Raw genomic sequence first — 18,039 nt, 5'->3', positions numbered from 1 at the left:
ACACTGATTGGCCTCTGCCTCTATGCCCTAATGTTTTGAAGAATGAGAGGTGGCCACTTGGAAACATTGCAAATGCGCAGAGAGCATATCAGGGTAGATGTGGGGAAAATGATTCTCCTGGCCACGTGGTCTAAAACTAACTGCCACTGTTAAAATAAGATGGATATCATTTCATGCTGAAATCAGGAGAAATAGCTTTTCTCAAGAGGATTTAGATTCTCTGCCGCGGGGGCTTGCAGAGACTCAGTTAGTGGTGACATTCAAATCTGAGTTCAATAGATTTATAAATATTCGAAGAACCGCAGAATTGGTGATAGGGCAGAAAAATAATATTGCCAAATTGCCTCTCTGTCCCCTTGTTTCATATATTGTTATTTCATTACTTAAAAAGCACAAATGTGTTTTGCTAGATTGACAGCCACCCGAAGCATAGCTTTCCAGGGGAAGTAGTTGTTCACCGTTCTCAATGCTGCCGTTCACACCAATTAATAGCATTGTGTCAATCTGATGTGAGTCCTTCACATCTAGGGCGCCAACAGTCCCGTATTAGCTGGGACATCCTGTATATTGGATTAAATCGGTTTGTCCCATATGGGACCGCCCTTGGAGTATTTGACTGCCACTACAGCTACTCCTCAACTTATGATGGGGTTACGTTCCGATAAACCCATCGTAAATCGAAAATATTGTGTCAAAAATGCATTTAATACGCCTAACCTACCATCACCAGAGTGTTCATGGTTGGACCACCAGGCACTTGTGGGTTTTCATTCTCCAGGTTAGTTTCCCCCCCTCTGCCTCTCCTTCTCTACTCTTCAGTCCTCTGCCTGTGGGAGTGTTTGTAATTTCCACGTTTTAATTATGAAATCTCTTTGGCGTCTCTCCACCGCCCACCCCACCCCCACTTCCACCACCGCCTCTGTTCTGTCGGAGCGCTCAACAATTCCCTGAGCACCGAAGCCCCTTAAATCTCCCCGCTGCTAGCCACCGCAGACTCATCAGTTCTGTTGCCGTTCGATGTCCATCTCGCCTCCTGCAAGATTCCTCACAAATCCCTTGCACGGAAAGGCTAACACGATTCCCTTACCTCCCTGCAAAATCTCGCCGTACGCCAGCCTCTTCTTCGGTCCTGAAGCTCGCTTCTTCTGTATCCACTGCACACTTTCTCTCTCTCTCTCCAGCCTCAGCTCAGATACCTCACATACAAAACAGCTGACTCAATCGACCTTACATCAAGATAAATAGGAGAGAAAGTGCACAGAATAACATTAGATGCTTACAAGCCAGCTCAGGCGAGTGAGTGCGTCTACTCAACAGAGCAGGCGTAAATCTAAATATACCACAGGAAAGTAATTTTAATTAAACAGTAAAGCATTACCGTTAAATTATCAACGCAGCCCAACACTGTCACAAGGCCAGGTTAGTGAAATATGGTTTCTACTGAAATTGTATCGCTTTTGCACCATTGTAAAGTCAAAATATCGTAAGTCGAGGAGCATCTGTACTCTGCACGATTACAGACAGATCCTAGATCTGAAACAACAGCGTGCATGTTGCATGTGCTGTTGACGACACACGAGTGATTTACCTGTCATCCAATCACAGTGCCCCTTACGTGCATCAGTTGTAGGGTGCCTGTAGGGTTGCCAACTGTCCCCTATTAGCCGGGCACGCCACCTTTGCCCCTTATTTGGGAGTGAGAAAGTTGGCAACCCTGTTCACATTGCAATCTGCAAAGGTAGGAAATGTTTGACAGCTACTCATATCCTCAAAGTAAAGAATCACGTTCAAAATATCAAGGTGCCGAGCATTACTATAAGAGGACATAAACATACTATTCTGTAGGCAGAGATTGGCTCCGAGATCTATCACATGCTCGCTAATCCGCTAGACCTAGAGAATCAAAGCCGTTCCATTTAGAGGAGAAATTGAAGGATTACTTCAATCCACAGCTACTAAAAATAGAGCAGAGCTGCAAGCTCAACTCGAAGAATCAAAGTACAGTAAAAGCAGTCAGAAACTATATTTTTGCATTTAAAGATTTATCCAGTGAGTGGAACTTTGATGTATTCCTAAACCTTGGACTACTTAATGGTTCAATTCACTGCAAACGGATAAGCAGACTGAATCTTCCACCTTATGTGACTTGCAAGATTAGCACTTTAAAAGAAATGGTACAAATATTGCTGAGGAATTTTGCCCCCTCGATGGTCAGAAGGTGCTGTTTGTCATCTGTATACCTGTACGTGATTTGGACGAGAACGTACAAGGCATGATTAGCAAGTTTGGAGATGAAATTAAAGTGGGTGGTATTGTGGATAGTGAAGATGACTGTTAAAAATTGCAGCAGGATCTTGTTCGGGTAGGCAGGAATGGTTGATGGAATTTTTATTTATTTATTTATGTTTTTAATATGGAACGCTTCACAAATTTGCGTGTCATCCTTGCGCAGGGGCCATGCTAATCTTCTCTGTATCGTTCCAATTTTTAGTATATAATACTTCACTTATTTATATAGCACATTTTTAGTCAACTTGCATTGACCCCAAAGTGCTTCACATAATTACATTACATTTACACACAGGCAAAGGTGGGTGAAGTGTCTTGCCCCAAGGACACAACGACAGTAATCTTCTCTGTACCTTCCGGTTCCAGCCGAACACTTTTAGTATATGTGCTGCCGAAGCGAGCACCGATGGAATTTAAAGGCTCCCATCCAACCTAAGGATGTTAATAAAATGCAGAGTGTTGGAAGAACTCAAAGGTCATGCAGTATCTGGCATGAAGTGGAAAACATTTTTCACACAGAGAGTGGTGAATCTCTGGAATTCTCTGCTACAGAAGGTAGTTGAGGCCAGTTCATTGGCTATATTTAAGAGGGAGTTAGATGTGGCCCTTGTGGCTAAAGGGATCAGGGGGTATGGAGAGAGAGAAGGCAGGTACAGGATACTGAGTTGGATGATCAGCCATGATCATATTGAATGGCGGTGCAGGCTCGAAGGGCCGAATGGCCTACTCCTGCACCTATTTTCTATGTTTCTATGTGAATGGACATGCAATATTTTCGGTTGGGACCATTCCCTCCACGGATGCTGCCTGACTTGCTGACTTCATCCAGCACTTTGTATTTTGATCAATATTACAGCATCTGCAGTTCCTTGTGCCTCTATTTTACTCCAACGTTACCCTATGTTGGTTAAATAAATTCTTCTCTTCTCTCAAATTTATCTGAGCATTGAGTTGGATCAAGGGAAAGAGAAGGGGGAGAAGAATTAACAAGATACAACATGAGTTGGCTGTGGCAGCAGTGGGTAAGCAATAAAACCTTTCAGCACAGTGCTGTCCAACTACAAGACACACGTAACAGGCAGATGTTTTTTTTTTTAAATGTTGCTTCCAGTTACTCTTTGAGTGACTGATTCAGAGTCCTCTATTGTATCTTCTTCAATCTTAATGAGGGGACTGATGGAGACAGTTGGATAGGAATGCAGCTTAATGCAGGAGAGAGAGGTTTAAAAGTCAAGAGTCAAGTGTTTAATCGTCATTTGTACTGCCAACTGAAAAATTAAATTCTTACATGCAGCAGCATTACAAGCCTGTAAACACAATACACATAGATAATATATCAGATTCAGATCTGATTCAGATTCAATTTTAATTGTCATTGTCAGTGTTCAGTACAGAGACAACGAAATGCATTTAGCATCTCCCTTGAAGAGCGACATAGCAAACGATTTGAATAAAAAAAAAAAAAAAATAAGTGTCCGGGGGGGGGCGGGGGGGGGGGGTGGGTGGTGTTGTGTGTGTGGGTGTGGGGGGGGGGGGGGGGGGGGTATTGGCAGTCACCGAGGTACGTTGTTTAGTAGAGTGACAGCCGCCGGAAAGAAGCTGTTCCTCGACCTGCTGGTTCGGCAACGAAGAGACCTGTAGCGCCTCCCGGAAGGAGGGTAAACAGTCCAGGGTGAGAGCAGTCCTTGGCGATGCTGAGCGCCCTCCGCAGACAGCGCTTGCTTTGGACAGACTCAATGGAGGGGAGCGTGGAACCGGTGATGCGTTGGGCAATTTTCACCACCCTCTGCAATGCCTTCCGGTCGGAGACAGAGCAGTTGCCATACCATACTGTGATGCAGTTGGTCAGGATGCTCTCGATGGTGCATAGCATAAGCAAAAATTAAATAAATCAATTACCACAGTACTAGTGCAAAACTAAAACAATGCGCTTAGTAAGTCCATAGAAGTTCATGGTTAATAATAATAATAATACATTTTATTTGTATAGCGCTTTTCAAGGACTCAAAGTCGCTTTACATGGTGAGTCAAGAACAAAACAAAATAGAGCAGTGACAGAGATGCAAAGGGGAGGGGGACAAGGGACTAAGGGTATGCAGAGGTGAAGAGATGGGTCTTGAGGTGGGACTGGAAGATGGTGAGGGACTCAGAAGTTCGGATCAATTGTGGGAGGGAGTTCCAGAGCCTGGGAGCTGCCCTGGAGAAGGCTCTGTCTCCAAAAGTGCAGAGGTTGGATTTCAGAATGGAGAGGAGATCGGCTGAAATGGATCTGAGGGACCGTGAGGGTTGGTAGGGGGAGAGGAGGTCAGTGAGATAAGGGGGGGCCCAAGTGGTTGAGGGCTTTGTAGGTGAGGACCAGGATTTTGTAGATGATCCGGTGGGAAATGGGAAGCCAATGAAGTTGTTTGAGGACTGGGGTGATGTGGTGCCAGGATTTGGTGTGGGTAATGAGTCGGGCGGCTGCATTCTGGACCAGTTGGAGTCGGTTGATGCTGCTGGAATTAATGCCAAAGAAAAGAGAGTTACAGTAGTCCAGTCAGGAGGAGATGAAGGCATGGATGAGTCTTTCAGCAGCGGGGGGGGGTGCGAGAGAGGGTCTGATTTTGGCAATGTTGCGGAGGTGAAAAAATGATGTTTTGACAACATGGCGGATGTGAGGTTCAAGGGAGAGGGTTGAGTCAAAGATCACGCCAAGGTTGCGTTTGAAGTTACTGTTGTGTAATGTTCAAGATGACGGTTGCTGGGAAGAAGCTATTCTTGAACCTGGTGGTCACAGTTTTAAATCACTTTTTCAAAACTGTAAAGGATTAATACATTTATATAAAAGTGAGTAACATACTAATAGTTAATTAAAATATGAATGCACAATGCAATAAACATCTTTTTTTTAACGTTATCACTGGTGAGTGGAGACGTGCTGGATGTGCCAGTCAGTGGTGACATAAAGCTAATGGGGCAGATACTAAGTGTATTCAGCCCCTCTGTTCGTCAACTCATGGAATTACACGGTGAATGAAACCTCAGGCAGGGGCCAGCATCTGATCTCCAGCTTATTCTATACCTCTGCACAGTAATGCACAGGCATGGAAGTCCAGAGCAAACTGCTGCTGCTTCTCTGCAGTTATATGGTAATGTACTAGAACAGATAACATAGAACAGTTTGGCACTGGAACTGGCGCTTTGGCCCACAATGTCTGTGCCATACATGAAGCCAAAATAAACTAATCTCATCTGCCTGCACATGATTCATATCCTGCCATATCCTGTCATATATACAGTATGTGCCTATCTAAAAGCCTATAAAACATCACTGTTGTGTCTGGCAGCGCGTTCCAGGCACTCACCATCCTTTGTTTAAAAAACCTGCATCGCACATCTTCTTTTAACGTTGCATCTTTCACTTTAAAGCTATGTCCTCTAGTATATGACACTCCCAACCTGTGAAAAACGCACTGACTGTCTACCCTATCTATGTCTCATAATTTGATATATTTCTATCTGATCTCCCCTCAACCTCCATTGTTCCAGGCAAAAAACAAAACAATCCAAGTCTCTCCAACCTCTATTTAAGTATTAGCTCACAATCAGCATTGGATCCCAAACAGATTGTGATCCAACAATTTAAAAGGCAGTAAAGGAACAGATTTTCAAATGGTTTCCAAAGTCATGTGTGGGCTGAACTCCAGATGCAGTTTAAACCAAAGATAGACACAAAGAGCTGGAGTAACTCTTCAGGTCTCGACCCGTGACCTGAAGAATTATTCCTTTTATTAATCTATTCCTTTTTTTATTCATCTATTCTCATCTATTCCTTTTTTCCGGAGATGCTGTCTGACCCGCTGAGTTACTCCAGCTTTTTGTGTCCACAGTATCTTCGGCTTCAGAGTCATCCATTTTCTTGAGTTCCACTGCCAGATCTCCACTTACCCCTTCATGCTATTATTTTTCTCAGGGGGGAACTATTCCAGAGTTCATCTGTTTGTGGAAAATATCAAAAATGTTTCATTCCCTACATCATGACTTTAGGGAAAACGGTGTGATTTGCTGCGAGCCAAGCATTCTGGATAAAGGGGAATTAACCCAGTTGAGCCACTTTCCTTTTCCTTGTGACATAAAACCTGTCTCTGAAATAGGATTATCACGGTGACCTAGTTCTCATAAATCAAACTGCAGCATGCAGATGACTGCTTAGAAGGTACAATACTTGAATTGTGAGTATTGTTATATGAGAAGTTCCAACTTAGATTCAATTGGAGAAACTTTCCTGGAGCAGATCTTGTGCAAAACTTGAGTTACAAGTCTTTTATCCTTTCTCGCAGAAAGGCTTCAAGAATTCTCTTTGATCCATAAGCATGCTGTCTTAAAAGTAAGCGAGAGAGAGACGCTGATGAAAAATAATGAAGCATCTTTCCTAACATCTGCTCCCCTCTGCGGAAATCCTAGAATAATGATGCAAAGATTCCTTTTTAAGATTCTACATTATAATATCGAGTGGTATAATCCTGCTTTTAATTTGTTTGTTTGTATATAAGATAAAGCAGTCTAAAAGCCTAAGTGTCCCTGGCAAAGAATAGTTTCTGCACCCCCCACCTTTAGAGAGTTTATATATTTAGCGCGGAAACAGGCCCTTCGGCTCACCGATCCACACAGACCAACGATCCCCACACATTAACACTATCCCACACACATTAAGGACAATTTTACATTGATACCATGCCATTTAACCTACAAACCTGTATGTCTTTGGAGTGTGGGAGGAAACGAAAGATATCATTAAAAACCCATACAGGTCACGGGGAGAACGTACAAACTCCGTACAGACAGCACCCATAGTCAGGATCGAACCCAGGTCCCTGGCGCTGTAAGTCATCAACTCTACTGTTGCGCCACAGTGTCACCACCGTCTCTCCGTTCCTCCTCCACCCAGTCGTCGTATAGTTTTACTGTTCTCCTGTTGAGTTTCATTTTCTGTAAAGCTCATTATCACCTAGCCCACAGCCAACTAGGGACCATTGTGGGCTCCACCTTTCTTGTTCAATGTTACTTTTTTGCATATCTTTCACTCATTTTTTCTTTATATCTCTCTATTACCATCTTCATCACTCGTTCCCCTTTCCCATGACTTTCAGGCTGAAGAAGGGTCTCGCCCCGAAACATCACCTATTCCTTTTCAGATGTTGCCTGACCCACTGAGTTACTCCAGCTTTTTATTTTAATCTTCCAGAAATGTCTGCTCTTCAGTGGCCTTTGCTGGAAATCTGAATAGAATTTAGAGAAAAACACAAAGTGCTGGAGAAACTTAGTAGGTCATGAAGCATCTGCGGAACAAATGAACAGATGATCTTTCAGGTTGGAACCCTTCTTCAGGCTGATGGAGTAGAGGAAAGAAAGCTGGAAAAGAGTTGTGGGACAAAGCGTGGCAAATGATAGGTGGATACAGGTGACGGTATTTCATTGAGAAAGGGGTGGAGTTAGTGACAAAGGCTCGAAGTGAAAAGGAGACCAAAGGGTGTCAGATAAGGAGAGTAGAGGAGTGAAATGTAAAGTCAGGAGGAGAAATACAGTGGAAGGGGACAGGGTGGGGGGGGAAGAGTATAAAAGGGAAATGGGGGACATGGGGAAGTGGTGTCAGAGATAGTCCACGTGAATTTGTGGGCAGGATGGAAGTTAATAGTAAAGTTGCTGAAATCACCGAGTTCTCCACAGGTGCAGGAGGCAGCCCCGATGCAGTCATCGATATAATGGAGAAAAAATTGTGGGATGGTACAGCGGTATGTTTGGGACAAGGAGTGTTTAATATAACCAATGAAATGGCAAACATAGGTCGGGCCGATGCGAGTGCCTATGGTTACACCTTTGACTTGAGAGGAGTGAGAGGAGTAAACAGAGAAATAGTTTTGGGCGAGGACATAACATATGGCGGGATTTCCCTTTCCCCCGACATTCAGTCTGAAGAAGGGTCTCGACCCGAAACGTCATCCATTCCTTCTCTCCAGAGCTGCTGCCTGTCCCGCTGAGTCACTCCAGCATTCTTTGTCTATCTTCGGTTTAAACCAGCATCTGTAGTTCCTTCCTGCACAATCTACAGCTGCTTTTTTTTTATAGCATTCAAAGGGTATAGGGAATAGTGCTATTTGATGGACATTTTGACAAGTGTGATTTAAAAAGGTAGATTAGACATTTCACAGTTAGCTGACTAAGTGCAAAGATCTCCAAGGCTTATTGTGAAGCATCAGGTATTCACCAGCTCACCAGCATACATGTAAACAAATAGAATTCTAAATCATCTTACCCTCATTCCGTGCATAAAAATGGCCAATACATTGCTTCAAGCTCTGCTGGAAGGGATCATATTTTGTGCAGAATTTTTCTTATGTATTTGTTCTCCATTAAAATCTGCCCAAAGTACCCATAAATTATATTATATAACCATATAACAATTACTGCACGGAAACAGGCCATCTCGGCCCTACAAGTCCGTGCCGAACAACTTTTTTCCCTTTATGTGTTGGTGGAACTGAGCTGCATTAGTTCCTGTTTGGGTCAATGTTTGTGACTGTACACCAAAAGTTGCACTGAGGGAATCTGCACTCTGAACTTAGATCAGATTAAACCTAGTGCAGGATGTAAATTAATTATTTTGAAAAAAGGAGGAAAGATTGTAAAGATCACAAGTGTAAGGTCTGTATTTTTTAATATATTAATTCAATTAATGTGGTTTTGTTTATTTTGAGAGATATTGTGTGGAAACAGGCAATTCGGCTCACCGAGTTCACACCGGCCAGCGATCCCCGCACACTAACACTATGCTACACACACTAGGGCCAATTTATATTTATACAAAGCCAATTAACCTATAAACCTGTACGTCTTTGGAGTGTGGGAGGACATCTAAGATTTCGTAGAAAACCTATGTGGTCACCAGCAGAACATACAACTCTGTATATCCAGCGCCCATAGTGGGGATCGAACCCAGGTCTCTGGTGCTGCAAACGCTGTAAGGTAGCAACTCTACCGTGCCGCCCACAATGTTTTTATTATTTAAAATATTTAGTTTTAGAATGCTTTAAACATTTTTTTTAAATTCTTTGTTCTGAATATTAGAGAATGTCAAAGCATTCTTAAAGCTTCAGATTGGTGACACTTTTGACATCCAAAAGCTGTTACTGAGATGTTGTCAACGTTTTTCTCAGCTATTTTGTTGGTAAGGTTACCCGGTCCCTGTAATTCTCCCGCACCCTCACATGATGACAATGTGGGACATAAATAACTGCTGTAAACATTTGGCTTGACGCTTTGAGAAATGTCAATGGGCTGAGGAATGGCTGATTGAATTTAAAGCATATAAGTGTGGGATGCTACATATTGGGAAGTCAAATCAGGGCAAGATCTTCATGTGAATGGTATTGGCTTGGGATTGTTGTAGAGCAGAGAGATCCAGGAGTACAGGTACATAGTTCCTAGAAGGTAGCACCATAGATATGGAGACTGGGGAGAAGGCAGAAGAATGGAGTTAAGAGGGAAAAATAGATCATTCATAATTGAATGGCGGAGTAGACATGATGGGCTGAATGAAGCTCATCAATTTCTGTTGTTTAAATTGTGTTTGCGTTTTTCAAATGCTCCTGGGAGGAGAATTATTACTTTTGTTTCAACTTTTATATGCAATATTTCTATGGCTTAGTTCTGTGTGTGTGGGGGGAGTTTATGTAATGGGTGTGGGTGAAAGGAAAAGAAGAAAAGAAGGTGCTATCGCAATGCTTAAGAAATCTTTAAGCAAGTACGTGGACGGGCCAGGTGGGACATGTTGGCCCGCAGGGGGAAGTTGGGCTTAAGGGCCTGTTTCCATGATGTAGACTATGATTCTAGTGACGTCTCTGAAGATCTTCCCTCTTTATCAAGACCCGGCTTCACCTACCGCAACCTACCGTAGGGAGAATTCCTCCTTGCGGATTTATTTTCTATTTGTTTCATAGAATCCTCTAATCTCGGAAGTGCCTCCACATTGTACAACAGGCATTCAGAAATGCAGATGTTCACTTAAAGCATCCATCTTAAACTGCCCAATTCAGTCTATTCAACAATTCTGTAAATTCTGATGGACACTGACCTCGTCTCCAGAACTCGTGTAGTTTTATGTTCTCTGTCTACACCTTTCCTAGACTCAGTTGAGACTATCTTGCAAAACTGAAAACAACGTATCAAATGAAACATTCATTTCTGGCACGATTTCCAGTCCTCACTATGTGCACTTTATTGTTTGCAAATAAAAATCTGCAACGCAGAAATAATAATGTCATCCTTTACGATTTATCAGTATCATAATTTGGGCTTGCTTTGACAGTAGCCAGGAGGAAACAGAAAATGCCTAATTTGAAAATGAATTATTCTGCATTTGACATTTTCTCATTATTCAGATTTAATATTCAAATTTCAGTCATTTGCAGGTGGGAAAAAATAAAATCTGAATCCTTATCTCCCCTTAGCAGCACTGTCAGATTGGAGAAGTAAAAAAAGAATAAAATAGTGCAACTGTCATTCTTGCAGCATCCAGCTTAGCTGCTTGTCAGTCAATGAGCAATTTACAATGAGGTTCGGTTATCCCCTGTGTAACACTTGGAGGGGATTTTGTGAAAGTAAGAACAAAGGTAATGAAATGAACAGCACTATTTACTAACTTTCTCTAGGACTATAGTCCAGGCAGTGCTTTCCTTGAGCATTACTCACAGGAAGGCTGTGACACAGTATAGCGCGACAACATTGAGGAGATTTGTGACTATTTCCCCACATGCATGAAGCATTTTACATCATGCATTGGGTGTGGGCTTTGGTTAGAGGTGACAAAATCTTCTATTGGATAGAGCACAAGAGAAATATTGCAATAAGTGCATTATTGATAGCAAGGTCTTATTCTATATAGGGGATGGAGCAATCAATATTGGGTGTTCTGAACCACAGCTTTTGATGGGAAATCAATACATTGTCGCTTTGTATTTGTTCTCACTAATGTAAATATTGATTTTGTGCTGGTGATGAATCAAGGTGTGACTAAAATGGAATCATGGTGTCAAAGTAAAAAGAGCTTAATCTTGGTCAAAGATTCTGAAAACCAATTGAGCTAGTCTACAAGGCCACTTTTCTCTTAGCTTTAAGATAGTTATGGATAAAGACAGGGCGGGCCATGAGTTAGAACTAAATTGGGGCAAGGCCAACTTTGATTGTATTAGATAGGAACTCGTAAAAGTTAATTGGAGAAGGTTGTTTGCAGGAAAAGAAATGTCTGGAAAGTGGGGTGCTTATAAAAGTGTAGTGATTTGAGTTCAGGGCACGCATCTTCCTGTTGGAGCAAAGGGCAAGGCAGGTGGACATAAGGAAGCTTGGAAGATGGGATAGATTGAAACTCTGGTCAAGAAAAAAGAGGAGGCATAGGACAGGGACAGCAACTCCGATCAAGTATATCCTTGGTGAAGTTTCATGAACTGAGGAGCACGCTAGAGAAGGAAATGAGGAAGGCAAAAAGGGGGCAGGAGATAGCTCTGGCAGATATTAGGGAAAATCCAAAGAAACTTTATGTACATTAAGGGAAAAAGAGTAACCAAAGAGAGCTTAGGGTTCAACCAGAATCAAAACAGTAATCTTTGTATGGAGCCACAGGAGATGGGCAAGATCATCAATGAGTATTTCTCTTCTGTTTTTACCGAGAAAAGTAATAAGACCGGAAACTCAGGCAATTAATGGAAGTGTCTTGAGGACAGTATTACGGTGAGACAGGCGCCAGATGTCCTAATGCATATGAAGGTAGACAAATCTCCTGGGCATGATCAGATATATCCAAGGATACTGTGGGAAGCCAAAGAGGAAATTGCAGACGCCCTAGCTGAGATATATGTAATCAATATATATGGGTGACGTGCCGGAAGACTGGAGGGTGGGGGGGGGGGAACAGGGGGGCTGAGGGGAGAGGGTGGGGGGGAGGGGGGGGGGAGGGTGTGATGAGGGAGTGGGGGGGGGGGGGGGGGGAGGAGGGGTGTGTGTGGTGGGGGGGGTAGGGGGAAGGGGGGTTTGGAGCGCTGGAGTGCCCCTCCCTCCCGGAGTGGCCCATCCTGCCTTGCAAGTGCATTGTGAGTGCATTCCAAAATTGGTGAGTTTGAAGAAATCAGGCTGCTTTTAAAGTTTCAACAATCAATAACTTCGGAAATATAGGTGGAAATGTGATGGGAAGATGTTTATCTCCACCATGGGAAAAATGTGAGTAGGATGGGTGAAAATTGGAAGGCAGTGGCATAGCGTTTGGAAGAAGATATGAATTAACCAGATTCACACGCACACACACATTGTGGGCACAAACAAGTTAAAGACTTTTAGTCATATAGAGATGGACTGATTTGGGATAGTCAGCATGGGATAGTCAGCACGGTGGAGGCAGGTTCTCTGGATGCTTTCAAGAGAGAGCTGGATAGAGCTCTTAAAGATAGCGGAGTCAGGGGATGTGGGGAAAAGGCAGGAAAGGGGTGCTGATTGGGGAATAATCAGCCTTCATCACATTGAATGGCGGTGCTGGCTCAAAGGGCTGAATGGCCTACTCCTGCACCTATTGTTTATTGTCTATTGTATGGCATGTGGGAGATCATGTCTCATGAATCTGAGCGATAGACGATGTCCATATGGAAGATAGACGCAAAATGCTGGAGTAACTAACCAGGACGGCAACATCTCTGGAGAGAAGGAATTGGTGACATATCGGGTCGAGACCTTTCTTCAGAATTCATTATTCTGCATCATAGGCTGCTCTGGAAGGTTAGATCTCATGGGATCCAGGGAGAGTTAGCCGACTGGATAGAAAATTGGCTTTATGAAAGGCTAAGGGTGATGGTGGAAGGTTGTTTTGCAGACTAGAGACTGTGATCAGTGGATACACACAAAAGGATGGGTTAACTCAGCGGGACAGGTGATATCCGGTGCGGCTCAATGCTTGGTGATGGGCCCATTGCTGTTTGTGGTTTATATCAACAATTTGGATGAGAACGTTCTAGGCAGGATTAGTAAGTTTGTAGATGATACCAAAGAGGGTGGTATTGTAGATAGAGAAGATGGTTATCAAAAATTGCAGCAGGATCTTGATCGGGTGGGCTGAGGAATGGTTGACGAATTTTAATACACGGAAGTACGAGGTATTGCATTTTGGAAAGTCTAACCAGGGCAGGATCGACATAGTAAATGGCAGGGCTCTGGAGTGTGTTATAGAGCAAGGGATTTAGGAGTGCAGGTACATACTTCCTTCTGGGAAAGTCCCAGAAGGCTTTCGGCACATTGGCCTTCAACAATCAGAGTATTGAGCACAGATGTTGGGAAGTTATGTTACAGTTCTACAAGGTGATGTGCGGCCTCAGTTGAAGTATTGTGTTTCAGTTTTGGTCGCCATGCTATAGGAAAGATATTGTTAAGTTGGAAAGAGTATAGGAAAAACATATTGTTAAGTTGGAAAGACTTTGACTTTGACTTTGATTTTGAGTGCAGAGAAGACTTACAGGGATGTTGCCAGGACTTGAGTCCCTGAGCTACAGGGAGAGGTTGGGCAGGCTAGAACTGTATTCCTTGGAGTGTAGGAGGATGAAAGGGTATCTTATACAGCTCTGATCATGAGGGGAACAGATCAGGAAGATGCACACTTTTATCCAGCGAGGATATAGGTTTAGAGTGAGAGGGGAAAGATTTAATAGGAGATTTTATAACATTTGAGGAACAACCTTTTCACACAGAGGGAATGGGTATATGGAATGAGCAGTCAGAAGAGGTAGTTGAGACAGAAACTATGCCAACATTTGAAAGGCATTTGGACAGGGACACAGACAGGAAAAGTTTAGAAGGATAAGGGCCAAATGCAGCCAGTGGGTCTAATGTAGACAGGGCACCTTGGTCGTCGTGGACAAGTTGAGCCGAAGGGCCTGTTTCCAAGCTGTATGATTCTAAGGCTGGATGTTAGCCACAGAAAAATATGTACTACGCTCAACCAAAGACCAGTTCACATTTTAGGATCTTGCCAAAGTTGGAGAGACCATGTGGCATTTATATTTAGAAATAATAATAACTGGTGCCAATAAACAAGTGCCATTGGATACAATTACGTAGAATCTAGTATGCAACACATGCAATTAGACCCAGCTGTTCCATGGATGACTTTAAATTTCCATTCTAGCTTCCACTTATACTCCTCGTCCAACTCTAATGAGCTAACCTTCCCTCCCCTTCACCTTGTACCGCAAAGACTTCTCTCACCTATCCCAGAGACTTTCCAGCATACTCGTCAAGATTGTGATATCTACTTGTCATTTGTGCAGACAAATGCTGTTCCAAAAACACTGAGTGAAAATGAGATGCATTTTCAGCTATTATCATAGGCCAGTTCCTTTTAAGGAGGCAAAATATAATCGGTATTAGAAGAAGGAAATGCAAGTTGATCCATTCCTAGAATAACTAACCAGATCTGTGCCACCAATGTAATCTCCGCACATAAGCAATTATTTTCTTTCTACATGGACATTCAGAGGGAGAGTTTAAATAACCTTGAAGCAGTTACAGATATAGTTGAAGCAGACTTTTGCAGCATTTATATTACCAATGGAAATGGCTGGAAGCAACAAACATTTTTAAATGCCAGCATTTATTAATGACCAGGCTGCAGAAGTGAATATAGATTCAACAGCTGATTATTCCATCATATAAATATGATACAACAGGAATATTTATACATGATAATATTTATATCTATCATGGAAATTGTATTTTTAGGATAAATATTTAATGATATTTATGTCATTATTATATATTTATATATGATATAAATATAGTGTAAATCTGATACATATCCACCTTTAACAGATTAACAAATCGTATTCAAGAAAAGAAGTGAATGTGCCGGTCTAATACAATGTATTGTTTGTGGCCAATGGCCAATGATTAGAAATGGCAACATTCACAGTCCAGTGCATGGAGCAACCAACATAGCAAGGATTGAGTTTAAAACATCTGTTGTAATAGTATGTTTAGTGTTTGTGCAAATACTGCAAAACTGTATTTAGAAATGCTATTGCACAATTGTGAATTAAGTTTAAAGTATGCCTAAATTGACAATGCTGGTTATGAGTAATACTAAGATTGAACTGTACTGTAAGCTCAGACATTCTTCTTTTACAGAAACATAGGTCAGAGAAGTGCTAGTCAGGCCAGAGAAGAAAACATCTCAGTGAAATATTTTACCCACCTGGGTGGCACGGTGGCGCAGCGGTAGAGTTGCTGCCTTGTAGCAAAATGCAGCGCCGGAGATCCGGGTTCGATCACGAATACGGGCGCTATCTGTACAGAGTTTGTACGTTCTCCCCGTGACTGCACGGGTTTTCTATTAGATCACCGGTTTCCTCCCATACTCCAAAGACATACAGGGTTGTAGGTTAATTGGCTTGGTGTAAGTGGAAATTGTCCCTAGTGTGTGTAGGGTGGTGTTAATGTGCAGGGATCGCTGGTCGACGCGGACTCGGTGGGCAGAAGGGTCTGTATCGCTAAACTAAACAATACTAAATTAACCAGATGTTACATTTGAATATGGTTAGATCATGCCAGAACCAGGTGGTTGATGATGATTAAATGTCCATTGCCAGTATTGCAATATTTTCATGCATGGTTGGTGTGAACCGAGTTCTTGAAGCAGTAAGATTTGTCATACATGGATACTCAACTAAATATGAACTAGACTTCAAAGCCATCACTGAAGAATATTTGTTGGCCATTTTACATCATGGGATCAGCTGCAGATGTCAGAGAGGACTTCTGCTAAATGCAGAAATCACGTGGATTGTCATACTGCATGTGCTATACATCACCATTGTGATGGAAGTTCTGACAATTATTAAGTTAGTTATTAAATTCATTTGTGATGCTCTCTTGATGGATAGTTTTGCCTTGGGACTTCAAATGTGGTTAAATAAAACAGTGCTGAGCTGGATTTAAACAGAATATCACCATGAAGTCTGCAGAACATGTTGTAAACTGATAGTCACATGGCACGGAGACAAGTCCTTCAGCCCAGCTGATCCATTTGAATCAAGATGCCAATCTACGCATCCCATTTCCCCATGTTTGATCTATCTATCTATCTATCTATCTATCTATCTATCTATCTATCTATCTATCTATCTATCTATCTATCTATCTATCTATCTATCTATCTATCTATCTATCTTCCATAAATAAAACTCTGATCTTGTGCTCTTCCGGTTTGTACAAAAACGGTACGCGATAGCGCTACGATTTTCCGCCAGCTCACCCACTGTTCTCCTGTGCTGCGATTGCAACAAGTTTTATTCTGATCGGTAGTATATTGCAAAGGTTAGTGAGGTTTAAAAATCATAAAAACCACACGTGCGCAGATCGATTTCCTCTCCTGCCATTCAGCGTTGTGTGGATTGGTCTCTTCTCCTGTCACTCCACAGGACGGTCCGCCCCTTCCTGTGCCATCGCGTCTTTACTGGAGCTAAGGGTGGCCACGGAGGTCTCCAATTTTCAGAGGGACCAGAAGCGGCCTGGAGTCAGAGATTCCGGAAAGCGGAGAGCCTGACCCCGGCAGAGGAGAGCGTCCAACGCCCACTGTGAGTCCCAAACACACCGTCATCGCAACGCCCGCAGCTCCAGCCCCTTCTCCTCTGCTCTCCCTCACTGGCTCCTGCACCCTCCCCCGTTATACCCCCCTCTCCCGCATGGCTCTTCCTCCGTGTTTTCTCCGATCTCTCCGCCCCCCTCCCACCCCCCGTCCACACGCTGGAGCGACCGTTGCTGCTGGTGCTTCCGGGTGGGGAGGTGAGGAGGGATAGTGGGGGGATAGGGTGAGATGGCGGATAGAGAGATCAGGAGGGAGAGAGCGAGTGACTGAGGGTAGGGGAAAGGAGAGTGATAGAGAGGTGAGGGAGGGATTGGGGAAGGGAGGAGAAGAGGGGAAAGAAGAGGGAGGGTGAAGAGGAGGGTGAGAGAGTGCTAGGGATGAGGGGAAGTGAGCTGCGTTTGTGCAGTTGGGAGCTATGGGTGAGTAGTGGAATATTGCGCTGGGGGACCAAGCCTCCTGGGCGACAGGGACCCAACGAGTCCCACTTAGTCTAGTATCCCTCTAATTCTTTCCTACCATTTACCTGTCTAAATGTCTTTTCAAAGCGGTCATTGTACCTGCCTCAAGCACTTCATTTGGCAGCTTTTTATACATGTACTACATGAGGAGCCAAAATGTTACTCCTCGTGTCCTTACAGTGCACTCTAGTTTGAGGCTCCCCACAGTGGGGAAATGACTGTGGCTATTCATCTCTCTAATCTCTTTCTGATTTTATAAACATCTATGAGGCACGCCTCAGCCTCCTACACTCCAGGAAAAAAAAATCCTGGACTACTCAGTCTCTCCTTATATCTCAAACCCTCTAGATGCCGTAATCTTTGTTGTGAATCCACATTGCACCTTCCCAATTTAATGACATCTTTCCAATTGTAGGGTGACCAAGTCTATACATAGTATTCGAAATGTGGACTTACCATAATCGTATACAACAGCAACATCATATCTCAACTCCGGTATGCAATACCTTGACTGATGAACACCATGTATTTATCTGAATTAAACTTCAGCTGCCATTTTTGGGCCCACTTCCCTGATTCATCTAGATCCTGTTGTAATCAGAGATGAATGTCTCACTGTCCATTTACCACCAATTTAGT

General features: G+C 43.1%; 1 non-coding gene across 1 annotated transcript; it reads right to left on the bottom strand.

Annotated features, from left to right (window-relative positions):
• Positions 1-2,407: 2,407 nt before the first annotated feature.
• LOC129716418 (U6 spliceosomal RNA) lies at positions 2,408-2,510 on the bottom strand. The gene has a single exon (XR_008726634.1). It is a non-coding gene; the product is annotated as a U6 spliceosomal RNA (small nuclear RNA).
• Positions 2,511-18,039: the final 15,529 nt, after the last annotated feature.

This window comes from Leucoraja erinacea, chromosome 2 (assembly GCF_028641065.1).
Source record: "Leucoraja erinacea ecotype New England chromosome 2, Leri_hhj_1, whole genome shotgun sequence".
Lineage (NCBI taxonomy): Eukaryota > Metazoa > Chordata > Chondrichthyes > Rajiformes > Rajidae > Leucoraja > Leucoraja erinaceus.
This window is presented reverse-complemented; position numbering and strand designations above follow the sequence as displayed.